The sequence below is a fragment of the Schistocerca nitens genome, chromosome 7, assembly GCF_023898315.1.
Source record: "Schistocerca nitens isolate TAMUIC-IGC-003100 chromosome 7, iqSchNite1.1, whole genome shotgun sequence".
NCBI lineage: Eukaryota > Metazoa > Arthropoda > Insecta > Orthoptera > Acrididae > Schistocerca > Schistocerca nitens.
The window spans coordinates 437,479,314-437,496,141 of record NC_064620.1 but is presented as its reverse complement, the minus strand read 5'-3'; positions in this window follow the sequence as shown (position 1 = coordinate 437,496,141).

Here is a 16,828-nt window from a genome sequence, read left to right as displayed (position 1 = left end):
GCTGACTAAATGTCCCCATGACGAATCGCGCTGCTTTTCGCTGGATCATGTCTATCTCTTCTATTAATCCAACCTGGTAAGGGTCCCATACTGATGAGCAATACTCAAGAATCGGACGAACAAGCGTTTTGTAAGCTACTTCTTTCGTCGATGAGTCACATTTTCTTAGAATTCTTCCTATGAATCTCAACCTGGCGCCTGCTTTTCCCACTATTTGTTTTATGTGATCATTCCACTTCAGATCGCTCCGGATAGTAACTCCTAAGTATTTTACGGTCGTTACCGCTTCCAATGATTTACCACCTATGGCATAATCGTACTGGAATGGATTTCTGCCCCTATGTATGCGCATTATATTACATTTATCTACGTTTAGGGAAAGCTGCCAGCTGTTGCACCATTCATTAATCCTCTGCAGGTCTTCCTGGAGTACGTACGAGTCTTCTGATGTTGCTACTTTCTTGTAGACAACCGTGTCATCTGCAAATAGCCTCACGGAGCTACCGATGTTGTCAACTAAGTCATTTATGTATATTGTAAACAATAAAGGTCCTATCACGCTTCCTTGCGGTACTCCCGAAATTACCTCTACATCTGCAGATTTTGAACCGTTAAGAATGACATGTTGTGTTCTTTCTTCTAGGAAATCCTGAATCCAATCACAAACCTGGTCCGATATTCCGTAAGCACGTATTTTTTTCACTAAACGTAAGTGCGGAACCGTATCAAATGCCTTCCTGAAGTCCAGGAATACGGCATCAATCTGCTCGCCAGTGTCTACGGCACTGTGAATTTCTTGGACAAATAGGGCGAGCTGAGTTTCACATGATCTCTGTTTGCGGAATCCATGTTGGTTATGATGAAGGAGATTTGTATTATCTAAGAACGTCATAATACGAGAACATTTAAAACTTGTTTCTGTTGACACATTCAGTTTAGCTCATTTTCAATATTATGCATTTCTCCTTGCTAGGATCCACAGCTAGGGTCTAACACTCCATCGCGTAAACCGTTCGCGCCCATTAGTTCAGCTTGAGTCTTAAAGATATATCTATCTCCTAATAAATATTATGAGTCACGTCCACAATTTTCACACGTGTGGTTTTGTGCATGTACGCCTGCAGCATGTAATTATAAAGCATATGAAGCCAGTATCCTTGGTGGTGATGAAATAAAACATTATGTTCACCTGCGTAATAGCACTTTGATCCACCTTCAGAATGCAATACTGCAGCGATTCTGCTTGGTAAGAATTTGGAAGGTCCTTGGTGGTATTCTGGAGGTTGTGGCACAAGACGTCTACGCACTTGTTACGCAGTTACCATAAATTATGGGCCGGTGGCTTGTGGAAACGGATCTGGTGCCTGATAGCGTCCCAGATGTGTTCCATCGAGTTCAGTCCAGGTGAATTTCGTGGCCAAGACATCACGATTGTTCAGTCAGGTTCCTCAGACCATTGTCTTACTATTCTGTCTGGGAACACATCAAGTATGAAGGGCTACAACTGGTCCGCAATGTTCACGTAGTCCTCATCTGTCTGAGTGCCTTCGAATATTACCACAGGTCCCTTGAAAGCCCTGGTGAATGTCCCCCTGGTATAATATTGTTCCACTGCCCTGCGTCCGTGGCGCGATGCACGTTTTGAGAAGCCGTTCGCCTGGATGACGGCGTACACGATAATCGACCTGGTGTAACAAGAAACGTGATCCTTGCGACCACGGGACACATTTCAATTGATCCACGGTCCAATCCCCATGATCCGTCGCCACTGCAATATTAGTTGACGGTGTCGTTGGGTCAGCGTGGGGATCGTCTGCTGCGGAGCCCGTTGTTCAACAATGTGAACAGTTTGCTCGGAATCGCCTATGCCTGCACAAAACTGCTCCTATCCTGCTTTACAGAGCGGGCAAGACTGCGACATCCACGTTCTGTGATGAGACGTGGACGTCTAACACCTAATTGCCTACTCGTTGTTTCACCGTCCTTCACCCACTCTTCTTAGATGTTCAAGACAATAGCATACGACTAGCCAATCACCTTCGCCGTTTCCAAGACGCTCGTTCCCACGCGCCGGGCTACAACGGCTTGGTCTGTCAAAGTCATTTATACCAGAGGATTTTCCCTATTGCGGCCCACGTCGTCAATAAAATGATTCTCAGTTCGACTCTGCTCCACGTATATATCTACATCTACATCTATACTCCGCGAGCCACCTTACGGTGTGTGGCGGAGGGTACTTATTGTACCACTATCTGATCCCCCCTTCCCTGTTCCATTCACGAATTGTGCGTGGGAAGAACGACTGCTTGTAAGTCTCCGTATTTGCTCTAATTTCTCGGATCTTTTCGTTGTGATCATTACGCGAGATATATGTGGGCGGTAGTAATATGTTGCCCATCTCTTCCCGGAATGTGCTCTCTCGTAATTTCGATAATAAACCTCTCCGTATTGCGTAACGCCTTTCTTGAAGTGTCCGCCACTGGAGCTTGTTCAGCATCTCCGTAACGCTCTCGCGCTGACTAAATGTCCCCATGACGAATCGCGCTGCTTTTCGCTGGATCATGTCTATCTCTTCTATTAATCCAACCTGGTAAGGGTCCCATACTGATGAGCAATACTCAAGAATCGGACGAACAAGCGTTTTGTAAGCTACTTCTTTCGTCGATGAGTCACATTTTCTTAGAATTCTTCCTATGAATCTCAACCTGGCGCCTGCTTTTCCCACTATTTGTTTTATGTGATCATTCCACTTCAGATCGCTCCGGATAGTAACTCCTAAGTATTTTACGGTCGTTACCGCTTCCAATGATTTACCACCTATGGCATAATCGTACTGGAATGGATTTCTGCCCCTATGTATGCGCATTATATTACATTTATCTACGTTTAGGGAAAGCTGCCAGCTGTCGCACCATTCATTAATCCTCTGCAAGTCTTCCTGGAGTACGTACGAGTCTTCTGATGTTGCTACTTTCTTGTAGACAACCGTGTCATCTGCAAATAGCCTCACGGAGCTACCGATGTTGTCAACTAAGTCATTTATGTATATTGTAAACAATAAGGGTCCTATCACGCTTCCTTGCGGTACTCCCGAAATTACCTCTACATCTGCAGATTTTGAACCGTTAAGAATGACATGTTGTGTTCTTTCTTCTAGGAAATCCTGAATCCAATCACAAACCTGGTCCGATATTCCGTAAGCACGTATTTTTTTCACTAAACGTAAGTGCGGAACCGTATCAAATGCCTTCCTGAAGTCCAGGAATACGGCATCAATCTGCTCGCCAGTGTCTACGGCACTGTGAATTTCTTGGGCAAATAGGGCGAGCTGGGTTTCACATGATCTCTGTTTGCGGAATCCATGTTGGTTATGATGAAGGAGATTTGTATTATCTAAGAACGTCATAATACGAGAACACAAAACATGTTCCATTATTCTACAACAGATTGACGTAAGTGAAATAGGCCTATAATTATTCGCATCTGATTTATGACCCTTCTTGAAAATGGGAACGACCTGTGCTTTCTTCCAGTCGCTAGGTACTTTACGTTCTTCCAGAGATCTACGATAAATTGCTGATAGAAAGGGGGCAAGTTCTTTAGCATAATCACTGTAGAATCTTAAGGGTATCTCGTCTGGTCCGGATGCTTTTCCGCTACTAAGTGATAGCAGTTGTTTTTCAATTCCGATATCGTTTATTTCAATATTTTCCATTTTGGCGTCCGTGCGACGGCTGAAGTCAGGGACCGTGTTACGATTTTCCGCAGTGAAACAGTTTCGGAACACTGAATTCAGTATTTCTGCCTTTCTTCGGTCGTCCTTTGTTTCGGTGCCATCGTGGTCAACGAGTGACTGAATAGGGGATTTAGATCCGCTTACCGATTTTACATATGACCAAAACTTTTTAGGGTTCTTGTTTAGATTGTTTGCCAATGTTTTATGTTCGAATTCGTTGAATGCTTCTCTCATTGCTCTCTTTACGCTCTTTTTCGCTTCGTTCAGCTTTTCCTTATCAGCTATGATTCGACTACTCTTAAACCTATGGTGAAGCTTTCTTTGTTTCCGTAGTACCTTTCGTACATGATTGTTATACCACGGTGGATCTTTCCCCTCGCTTTGGACCTTAGTCGGTACGAACTTATCTAAGGCGTACTGGACGATGTTTCTGAATTTTTTCCATTTTTGTTCCACATCCTCTTCCTCAGAAATGAACGTTTGATGGTGGTCACTCAGATATTCTGCGATTTGTGCCCTATCACTCTTGTTAAGCAAATAGATTTTCCTTCCTTTCTTGGCATTTCTTATTACACTTGTAGTCATTGATGCAACCACTGACTTATGATCACTGATACCCTCTTCTACATTCACGGAGTCGAAAAGTTCCGGTCTATTTGTTGCTATGAGGTCTAAAACGTTAGCTTCACGAGTTGGTTCTCTAACTATCTGCTCGAAGTAATTCTCGGACAAGGCAGTCAGGATAATGTCACAAGAGTCTCTGTCCCTGGCTCCAGTTCTGATTGTGTGACTATCCCATTCTATACCTGGTAGATTGAAGTCTCCCCCTATTACAATAGTATGATCACGAAACTTCTTCACGACGTTCTGCAGGTTCTCTCTGAGGCGCTCAACTACTACGGTTGCTGATGCAGGTGGCCTATAGAAGCATCCGACTATCATATCTGACCCACCTTCGATACTTAACTTAACCCAGATTATTTCACATTCGCATTCGCTAATAACTTCACTGGGTATTATTGAATTCTTTACTGCTATAAATACTCCTCCACCATTGGCGTTTATCCTATCCTTGCGGTATATATTCCATTCTGTGTCTAGGATTTCGTTACTGTTCACTTCCGGTTTTAACCAACTTTCCGTTCCTAATACTATATGCGCACTATTTCCTTCAATAAGAGATACTAATTCAGGAACCTTGCCCTGGATACTCCTGCAGTTTACCAATATTACGTTAACTTTTCCTGTTTTTGGTCTCTGAGGACGGACGTTCTTTATCAACGATGATAATGTTCTCTCTGGTAAGCCGTCAGGTATTTTATCGTTTCGCCCAAGGGGGGGTCCCTCTAACCTAAAAAACCCCCGTGTGCACGCCACACGTACTCTGCTACCCTAGTAGCTGCTTCCGGCGTGTAGTGCACGCCTGACCTGTCTAGGCGTGCACACTTCAACACGTGCCCGCAACGCGTTCAGGCAGCATTCAGATTCGCGGTGGGCAGTGATCATAACGTAGCAGTATTAGTTGTAATGCACTATATGTTCTCATGTGGGTCTCTGTTCGTTCGATTGCATTGGAAATACATTCAAAACAATTATGATCGTAACTACTCTCAGGAGTATTAGCATGAGTATTTCGCAAACGACCATGTTGTAGAAACTAACACGGCACGACATTGATACAAGACACGTACTATGAAAGTACAATACTTCTGTCCACTCGTATATCGTACAGAGCACCAACTGACCATAAGCTCAGACTGAGGCTTACCACACATAAACCTGGAACGGTAGTTTAGAAAAGCTGAGTACGGACCTTCGGGGCAAATAAAGGCTTGTTGCACCTAATGAAGATGCATCGAGAAAAATTTCTCCTGTTTTCAAGGTAATATCCGATTTCTTTCTTCAATGAACATTTTTTTTCTTCTTTCACTGAGTCTGTGTACGGATGGATATTTACACCTGCAAAGAGTGGCGAACACACTGCAATCGCCGTGAGCGTCGAGACAATCATCTTACCGACGTACCAGGTAGAAGGTAACCGTTTGGTGAAACTCCCTGTCCCGCTGAGTAAAGAATTCAGCAACTGCCTGCTGCATATTCTCGTCCGATAGGAACCGTCGACCCTGCAAGGCCTTTTCTTAAGGTACCAAAAGCGTGATAATCACTTAGGAAGAGCTCAGGACTATAGGGCGGATGTTCGAGTATCCCCCGTTTGAGGCTGGTCTTCAAGATCGACTGCCGTCTTGTGTCGAATTGCGACCAGCACGGTACATGGTGCACCATTACACAACGGTGGTTTTCTATAGACGTGATGCCTAATACACATTCTTCATTCCCGGAAAGATCTCTACCGGTGTTTGTCCTTCGGCAACTAAGAAAAGAATTTGGACCGATTTGGATGCATTTGGAAATAACGTCACCGTAGTTCACGTTTCCGCATCTACCGCAAGCGCGTTGGAAAGACACGAATGTAACACTAATCCCTTGCATACACGTCAATGATTAAGTGCCGGCATCGGATTCGCGCTACGTTGCGTACACTCTGCAGAAACGTCCTCAAACAGAACTTTTCGATTTCCCATCATGTTCATTCTGCAGTCCGACGTCTGTCGTAGAGCTAGTATTTTGGTATAGTTCGTTTGCTGCAATTTTAGTGGTTTCCATGTTGTCAATACTTTATAGAAACTGTACTTGGCCGGCCAATGTGGCCGAGCGGTTCTAGACGCTTCAGTCTGGAACCGCCCGACCGCTACGGTCGCAGGTTCGAATCCTGCCTCGGGCATGGATGTTTGTGATGTCCTTAGGTTAGTTGGGTTTAAGTAGTTCTAAGGGACAGATGACCTCAGATGTTAAGTCCCATAAAAATAAATAAATAAATATATAAAAAAACTGTACTTGCAAACATCCTGTATCGCTGTTAACGAAATATTCACTGTTTGGTTGCTACCATATCTAAGTGTTTATGGTTCCTAATGTACAGAAAAACTTTCCTTGCTTAGTCTCAGTGTTTTGTTGAGCAAGGAGTAACAGCTGTATGTATCGAAATATGACGATCTGACTATTTATTGCCAGTTTCCCACAAGGATAATTCATTATGAGTTAGCAGTCCTTTGTTGTTATTGCATAACAGTGGTCAGGTTGTCTCATGGCGTATCTAGGCTCGCGTATATTTGGCAGACAAGAAACATGTATCCCTATGTCATTTGAATATATCTGGATGCTTTCGTTTTGAAATATGGTACGACGAATTCACTGAAGGAACAAATGATTCAGACTTTCTTATCATATCCATTTCCTGCCGAATTTTACGCAACAGTGCACTCTAACACAGTAGACAAGATTACGAACTAGGTGACGATGATGTCGAACACGTTCCTTTTCGAGAATGCTGTTGGGATGCCAGGAACGTGATGTTTTCTGGACCAGTCACTATTCTATTGTGAGCGAGCCAAAGATGTTGTAAACGCCTGTGAATGCGCGACAGGCAAGTCGTTACGCAACCGTTGCGTACTAAATCGCAAGCAGCGTACATGTTGCTGAATGCGAAAGCCATGCGGCCGCCTTTCATCGAGTGGCGATGAGCGGCGTCGTGACCAGGTTGGCGATGACGTCTCAGCAGGGTGCGAGGCCCTTCCCTCTGCACGCTGACCGCAGTCAAACTGAGCAGGCGTGTGGACACAGCACGTTGTTCGCGACCGACAGAGAACTAATCTGAAAAATATCTGACGGACTAGACGCCAGAAACTCGCCAAGAGAAGTGTTTTAGTGGCTTCGACACTTTTCGTATTCGGTAGAAAATGGGTTACGTCCGTATCCAATATCGACAATTTATTCAGCAAAGGCATGCTTTCTTTCCGACCGTGTCTAACCTAAGGAAATTCTTATTCTCTAAGGACTGTAACTCTTTAAAACTACCTTTTTTTATTTCCTTTTCTGTTCTCGTTTCGGGGAGCTGTGGCATGGGTTCTCGAACGTACCAACAGGGATGACTAACCATGCCGACAATCGTGCCGTGACCAGCTGCGCTAGGTTTCTCTGTTGACGATACACAGCTCGAACGGTGTGATCGAGGTGGTCACACAGATTCTCCATTGGGGTTTAAATCCGGGGCTTTAGTGGCCAGGAGAGTACGATAAACTCATCCTGCTGCCCTTCGAGCCGAGTGCGTACCCTGCGAGCTGTGTGACACATTGTTTTGTCGTTCTCGTAGATGGCATCGTCCTGAGGAATAGCAAACTGTGTGTATGGGTAGATATAGTCCCCAAGGAGAGATACATACTTGTGTTCCCGAATGATGATATCATTCAGGGAATGCCACGAAAACATTCCCCAGACAATAGCGCTCCCTTCTCCGGCCTGGACCCTTCCGGCGGCTGTTTTAGAGTGTTTACTTTCAGACGTTCCAGGCCGTACTCGCCAACAGCCATCTGTGGTCAACCAAGGCCACCTGTCGCCACTCAGTGGACGTCCAGTTGCGGTACTAGCGTGCAAATTCTAACTTCGCGACGATGAACAACATCAGTGTGGGTACATGAACCGGACGCTTGCTGGAATTCAGAGATCAATATGCAGCAACGTTCACTGAATAGTGGATGGGGAGACACTGTTGGTAGCCCCGTGGATCATCTGGGTCATCAGTTGCTGAACAGTTGCACGTCGTACACATCTCTGCAACCATCTTTCACCTCTGTCATCTTTGGTCCGGCTTTGGGTACTGCCATTTCGCCAAGCACGCTATAGTTTCACCATAGCGGCATGCGAGTAGTTTGAAATCTTAGCCGCTTCGGAAATGCTTCAACTCTTGGCCCGAAAACCAATGGCCATGCCCTTTTGATCGTCAGATAAAAGTCGCTCTGTTTCTGCGTTACGACAAAGACTGCGTTTTTGTCGATGTCCTCACGACAAACTTCATGTAGCTCCACTGCTAGAGTTGCCTGCTGCCGCGTGTGAGTGATTATTGTACGCTGACGTCGAACATATGCGGTGGTCACATCAATGTGACTGTACCATGTACAGCTTATGAGACGTAAGCAGGTCAAATGGTAGGGAGAGTGGCCCTCTATAATCTTGAGTTATTCGGTTCAAGAACCTTTTCTTGGAAAGACTGTAAAGCTACTGCGCAATACGAATACCAGGCTACGACTGACTATGCCGCAGGTGCTCCACAGTGCGACGCTGGGCGGTGAGTGGGATTTTCCCGGTTAGATATTTGCCGCATTCGCACGGAATCCTGTTAACTACTGCCCTGCACATCGCATTTGTAAGTCGCCTTTGGACAATTCAGGAGTATTGATTGGTACAATAATTAGTTTGTGAAGAGGATTATCTCAAAATTAACGAAAGCGAAGCGTAGTTTGTGAGACAAACAAGTTAGGAAGCTGTAAGAGTAGCTAAGGCGACGGCGGGAGCGGGAGCGGGAGCGGGTCGCAGGTGTGCTGGCGAGGTGCGGCGGCCTGACGGCAGGCTGGGAGCGGCGGCGCTGCTGCCACGCAGTCTGCCGCGACGTGTTTACTGCCGACAGAGACGGAAAATAACGGGCGCAAAACGAACGCGCCGAATAAAAGCTGACTTGGCGCCGGCCCAAGGAGAAATTTGCTCGACTCGCTTGCGACTTGCGCAGGATATGCAAATGGGACCAGGCTGCTCACCTGGCGAGATCCCTCTGCAGCAGCCGCTGCTGCCTCTTGTCTTTGCACTCACGTTCTCAACTTCTTCTTCTTCTTCTTCTTCTTCTTCTCCTCCTCCTCCTCCTCCTCCTCCTCCCCCCTAATTTTTATTTTCATCTTCAGAGTTAATAACGATGCACTATCTTTTCAACCTTGATCTAAAAGGTTGTGAATAAATAGTGTAAGGAAGTTAATTTTCTTTGTGATATTCATTTCTTGGAGCCACAGTCATGAAATATTTTCGAAAGATTATTTCCGTAGTGTTACTGTATATAAAGAGTATTTCACTATCTACATTTCGGCCTTAGGCCATTTTCAACTGTTGCAACGTCAAAAATCGTCAAGTCACCGCCAAAAATTCCTTTCAGGTTATACATACCAGTTATCTCGTAAGGAAGTACGAGAACGTAGCTGGTACACATAAGAAGACTGGAAACTTGCATATCTGGCAGATTTAGTGAAGCTGTAATGTAGGTGGGCTGTTCCAAGCACAGGTGTAGGCCTCATTTCACTGTACCTAAACATTACACTCAAAGCTTACATCTATGTTTCGGACCTCTAATTTACATCGTAGCTTTACTGTATTCTCTGGTGCTGAGGAACAATCACTTCAAGGTAAATATCTAAAGCCAAGAAGCAGATGCAGCTAGATAATCTCAACGACTTCCAGGCCAAAATGAATTCGAAACAAAACATAGACTCCAACATTCGTCTCGGGTCGCTACAGTTAAAAACTTTTGGCCTGTTATGAAGAGATGTCAAATCAACATTGAAGGAATAGTAAATCAAAATGACAGGTCTTACAGAAGATTTTATCAAAATATAACATCGATGTTGTTACTGTTCAGAAAACACATACTGATGATGAAGAGCAAATGAATCGCATTGGGTTAAATTCCTGGCTTTGACTTACTAGGAGCACCTTGCTTATGGAGTAACAGCATACGTACGATCGCCAATCAAGAATGCACGTGCATGCTCCGTATCTGATCTCAGTGAAATGCACGGAGTTACATTAAAAATAGCAGAACTAAAAGTAATTAATGAATATAAACCTCCAGTTGTCTCTTGGCCTGCACAGATCATCCCGGGTAAAGGAACATTTGTATCACAAACTTGGAGACAGGAGTATAATTACGGTCTATGCTTTGTAACATCTAGTAATAATGAATTACGTCTCTAAAGTTCGCGGTTCGTATTACGACTTCCCCCACAGCAGTAACGTCCAATCTTAATTCAAATAGGGAAAAATATCCTACTCGTTTCATCATTTCCACGGCCCAGATAGAACTTCAGAAACTCAAAGTGGAATGTATTTGCTAAAAATCTGGACAAATGTCTTGGTTGGATTCTCCCAAAAGCAAAACAAAAAAAATCTGAGAGGTTCGTTCGAGCTATGATAAGTGCAGCAGAGAAGGTAATCCCTAGGGGCTACTGGAAGCAATGTATTACTGAAAACAACATGATGAATTTATAAAAAGCAGGGATCCAAAAAAGCGGATAACCTACTTCGTAATCGCGATACAGCTAGGCGTATTAGGTGGACAGACACTTGAGTCACTCAGTTTTCAAACAGCAAGTAGAAACACGTGGTCATTATTAACGAATTTTGATGGAAACAAAATGAAGGTAGAGAACAATACTTTTATATCAACTAATAGGATTGCGTCACATTTACTGTCCACATCAATAGCAGCAAGGGGTAAAATTCATACAAGTTACTTCAGACACAAACTTACATTGCTCGAAAACAACACTAAGCACAATATGACTTCTCAAGAACTTTCTATGTATCTGGATTTCTGCTGCTCTTAAAACTTTAAAACCCGGAAAGGCACAGGGAAATGACGGAAACCACCATAATTTCTTCTGCACAGTGGGAACTAAGGAAAAATTGGCTGGCGGGTCTGTCATTATGATATCTGGTTTATTCCCACAAAAAAATGAAGCAGAAAAAATTATAGCAGTACTCAAGCCCGGCAGCGCATGAGATAGGCCTAAGAACTATCGCCCAATCGCACGATTGAGCACTGTTTACAAATTCCTTGAAAGAATTCTGTACAATTGGATTAATCCAGTAATCTTTCAGAACCTTCCTATTCAGCAAGCTGTATTCCAACCAGGACGGAGCTGCGTTGACCAAGTCTTATCAACCAAACGAAGCAGAAGACATCAATTGCTGTCGTTGATCTAAGTGCAGCATATGACACGGTTTGGAGGCAGGGCTTGCTTTATAAATTATTACAACTCGTCCCATGCAAACGGACAACAAAACTGACAACTTGTTAGCTAGAAGGACACTTACAGAACTACAGAAAGACACACTAGCTGCCCAAAGGTATTGAATAATAGCCTACTACAGGGATCCGTCCTTGCTCCTTTCTTGTTTAATTTATGCATGTTTGATATTCCTCCAACACAATCCAGAAGGTTTGCTATGCAGACGATTGGGCAACAGCTACCAACACAGAACCTTTGAAACAACTGAAAAAAATCCTATCTTCTTATCTAGACACCTGAAGCCATTGTTTCCGTAATTGGAGGTTACAACCAAACTCAAATAAAACAGAAGTTTCACTTTTTCATATGTCCAGTAGACTGGCACACAGAGCCCTCGATGTTAAGGGAGACAACATCATAATATGCATCCCAAATACTCTGGGATCACGTTGAATAGGTCACTCCAGCTCAAACCAGAGTCATTTTCCATAAACTCTGTGGCCCTCGGTGGGGATCGTCAGCAGACATTCTTCGACTATCAGAACTCGGTTTGGTATACTCACCAGCGGAGTACTGTGCGCCTGTGTGGCTTAACAGTCCATGTGTAAAAAAGATAGATGTATAACATAACGAGGCTATGCGCTTTGTTAGTGGCTCAATACGATTTACTCACGCATACTGGCTATCTATCTTGAGCCACATTTCACGACCTCATATCAGACGGGAGAGCGCGCTACTGCGTGAATACCAGAAGATTGCTAATAGCATCGATCTTCCAATAATGGACGACGTATTTCCTGCGGAGCGAAAAAGACAGAGATCAAGATATCCCACTCTCATCACAGCCAGGACTCTCCTGGAAACTGAATTCAATACCACCGATGAAGGAAACGCTGCTGGTAACAAAACTGTTTTCCACAGTGCCTGAATTTGTCTTGCTTCCAGAAGAAACTATCTGGTTTCGATCAGCTTCGGGAAATTTGGACTACTTTGAACCGCTCCCGAACGGGAGATGGACGATATGCAGACCGTCTCCACAAGTGGGACAAATCTTTATCACCACCGTTTGACTTTGGTGTGGAATGACAGACAGTTCCTCATGTTTTCTCCTTTCGAAGATTTCCTGGTAGCGACGAGTGATGTTATAAAATACATAAAAAACCTTGATATCCATATATAGCTATTGTGTTATTGTGTGCTGGAGAGCTATGCTTAAATGTTGATGTGTAGTAATTTCATCTTTGTATATTTATTGACATACGATAAATATGTTTTCTAGACATGCAGGTTCCTAGCCTTTTTCTGTATTGCAGATATATCCTCAGACTTACGCACGAGACAACTGTTTTATAGAGTATGGCCTGATATGTATTTTTCGATGATTTGTGCTTCACACAAATTGGACGACTTTTTACATTTAACATTTGAAAATGGCCGAAGGCCGAATCTAGACAGTGAAATTTTGCTTTGAAGACAGAAATACCCCTTCGAGAATAATATACCCTTGTCCCAATTTCATCCACACAGGTTATAGCTGCAAGTGATCTGTTCTCTCGTAATGTCAGACATTTTTCAAGTCTAGAAGAAGAGAAAAGAGTATATATAAAATTTGTTGAAATGTCATTAACATACGCTTATGTATTTTTTCATTTTGGAGAGCATCAAAATATTTAAACCTTTTCCTCCAGCTCCTGTTTCATTTTCATGCCTATGTATTTTCGCCGATGGAACTAAAGACATAGAGAAATTTGTATTTTAGATAACTACAGGTGTAAACTGTTTTTACTAGTCTTTAACAATTCATGTATACGGTAGAGTGATTAACTGCTCCTTTTTCGAGCACGATGTATTAATGGAATCCCTGTTCGGTTTTAGAAATGAACAATAACACAGCAAATGATGTTCTTGACAGATACGTATATTTTTAAGTCAGAGTTAAGAAGAGGACTTGTGATCACAATAAAGCACAGCACATAATTTTTTTCCTCCAACAGAATCATCTGCGTGGTGAGAATAGTATCACGACTGGTCCACAATCAGAAGCAGTTACACACGATAGCTTCTTTACTTCAGATACTTCCACAATACATAGGGAAATAATAGCTTCTAGTAACTCAATTCAAACAAAGAATACTTTTAGCCCACTTACGAGTAACCCGATTCTTATGTGGTGTTGTTAAGGAAGCTCGCGAAGGCCTTTTTTTTTTTTTTTTTTTTACAAGCTAGGAATTCAGACACTTGTACTTGACAACATGAACTTATGTAGAAAAAACAGCAGCGCATGCAGGTAGTGAGCAAATTTCGAGTGGACGGTCTTTCTCATCAACTATAGTTCAAAAAGTTATATATCGTCCTAAACATAGAATTTTAGTTTCTAAGACTATAAATTTTGTTTACTACATCGATGGCCACACCCAAAGATGCTGAAGACGATTCCTTATTTTCACAGTGTCTCGTATCTGAGCGAAATGAAAGGTATGTCTTTTTGTCGGAAAAGTTGTATAACTTTTTAAAATAACCTCATTGTTAGTCTAATAATTTATCACACACGCAGAAGATAATTTGTTAAGCAGAGTAGAAAACAGCCACTGTTGGTTATTCTATCCGTGAAAAAATCTTACCGATGCAGATTTCGAAACGAATTTTATCACAATTACTTTACACCCATTACTTCATGCTGACGAGGAGATGTCGACGGTCTCGAGCAACGGTAAAAGTTTTATGCACTGGTGCTGCCACTAAATACCCTGTGTAGTTTTTGAGCGTCGCGTATCTGTCGTCATAATGTTTCAGAAATCTTCAATGACTTCTCTTCAGCCAGATAAGTTAATAAAACTATCTATTTTAAATAACTACAGGGGATCGGTAGTATCATTTTTCTTGTTACAAAAATTATCTTTAAGTGCTATATCTTCATTTCCATTACACCGCGAGAAGTATTTTCTTATTGAAGATAATGTAAGCAGCTGAATCACATACGTTAACATTTTATAAAAGTATTCTTTTCGCATCTCTCTCCAGTGGCTCTACTCGCGTATTGGTTGCTTTTTATGGTTCGTTGAATTTTACGAAGTACAAATCAAGTGTATTTTTAAAGTTTCACACAAAGTGCATATTTCAGTACTCCGCAAGCCACGTAAGGGTGTGTGGCGGAGGTTACTTCTGGTACCAATGACTGATCCTTCCTTCGCTGTTCCACTCGCGAATGGCACGTGGGAAGAATGATTGTCGAGAAGCCTCTGTATTAGTTCTAATTTCTCGAATTTTATTGTCTTCGTCATTTTGTGGGAGGAAATAATATGTTGGTAGACTCTTCCAGGAAGGTGTTCACCCGAAATTTCAATAGTAAACCTCTCCATGATGCACAACGCCTCTCTTGTAACGTCTGCCACTGGAATTTGTTGAGCATCTCTGTAACGCTCTCGCGCCGATTAAACAGACTCGTGACGGAAGACGCCGCTCTTCCCTATTCTTCTGTCAGACCTACCTTGTAGGGATCCCAGATTGACGAACAGCACTCAAGAATAGGTCGAACAAGAGTCTTATAAGCTACTCCCTTCGTGGATGAGTTACATTTCCTTAAGATTCTTGCTATGAATCTCAGTTTGGCATCTGCTTTTCGTGCTATTTGTTTTATGTGGTCATTCCACTGAACGTCGCTACAGATCATCACTCCTACATATTTTACGGTAGATACAGTTTTCAGCAATTTGTCGTAAATAGTGTACCAAATTACGAAATAAATTGCTGAGAACTGGCAAAGTTGCAGTATTACTTGATGACTAGTTTCTGAGCCTAATCTCATTATCAAATAACCCAATAAGCTATGCAATAACGTACATTATGACAGCCACATGAGTTGGGTGAATAAAGTTCAGCCTTGTACTGGTTTATACTAAAGATATGCTTAACCACAATGAACTTTCATGTGACAGACGTAATGTATGTTATGGCATAGTTTACTGGGTGACTTAATAATGAACTTTGTGTCGAAAGTACCTATCAAGTAATAAAGGAAATTAATATTGCAACTTTGACGGTTCTCTGCAAGTTATTGCATGATTTAGTTAACTAGAATAGTTGCTGATGTCATGCCTTTCAGAATTCTGGAAATTAGTATATATAAACAGTATAGGTGTACAGTGGTGGATTTCTTTTTCATACGTATGCGCAGTGGGTTATATTTATTTACGTTCAGGATCAACTGCCAGACCCTGCACCATTCACCAATCCTCTGCAAATCATCCTGCTAATCGATACTGTCTTCTGGCGTTGCTACTTTCTTATAGACAACCGTATCATCTGCGGACAGCCTTATGAAACTTCCGAAGCTTAGTACTAGATCATTTATACACACTTATCAGTAACCCTCGTATCACACTTCCTTTGGGTACTCCTGAAATTACCTTTACATCTGTCGATTTGGTTCCGTTAAAAGTGATGCATTGCATTCTATCTGCAATGAAATCTTGAATCCATCCGTAAATCTGTTCTGATACGCGGTAAGCTCGTATTCTTTTCCCTAAACGTCAGCACAGGACGCTGCCAAATCCCTTCTTGTCGAAGGGCACGACACCAGCCTGAGCGCCATTGTCTACAGCGCTATGGAGCTCGGAGGAACAGAGCGACCACATTTTTTTGAAATTCCGAGGTCATGCAAGTAAACAATTTTTCACAATGTTTCTGTTCTGGAGCTGTGGGCGCATTAAGAAGATTTCCGATTACTGCAAGGCTCATATTATCTGTGACTGCCCATGGATTACAAGTCAAAGGTTGCTGACGCGTCTACTTATATCTGAAGTTGATCATAAGTGATCCAAACATGTAATCTAATTCAAAATTTGCAACTGAGACGGAACGATAAATGAGAATTATCTTAAATATCAATACAGTTGCTGATTCTCATAAGAAAGCATTTCACAAAGACAGGAGTACATGAGTTCATTAAGATTGGAAGATGAATGTAATTGACTACGGAGCATTTACGTCGCGTGGCGCTATCACGTGCATCCCTTGTTGTCTGAAGCACTCTTGCGACGGCAGCGGACGATTTTCGTACGATCAGCGTGGACGGCTGACTGATACACGTGAGGCGGCTGCTGCGGGGGTAGCCGCTGGCGGGATGAGCCGAGCCGTCCCCTCGGCCCGGCACCAGGAAGTACAGTGGCGGCGCGGGCGCGGGCGCAGCAGCTGTGGGCCGCGGGCC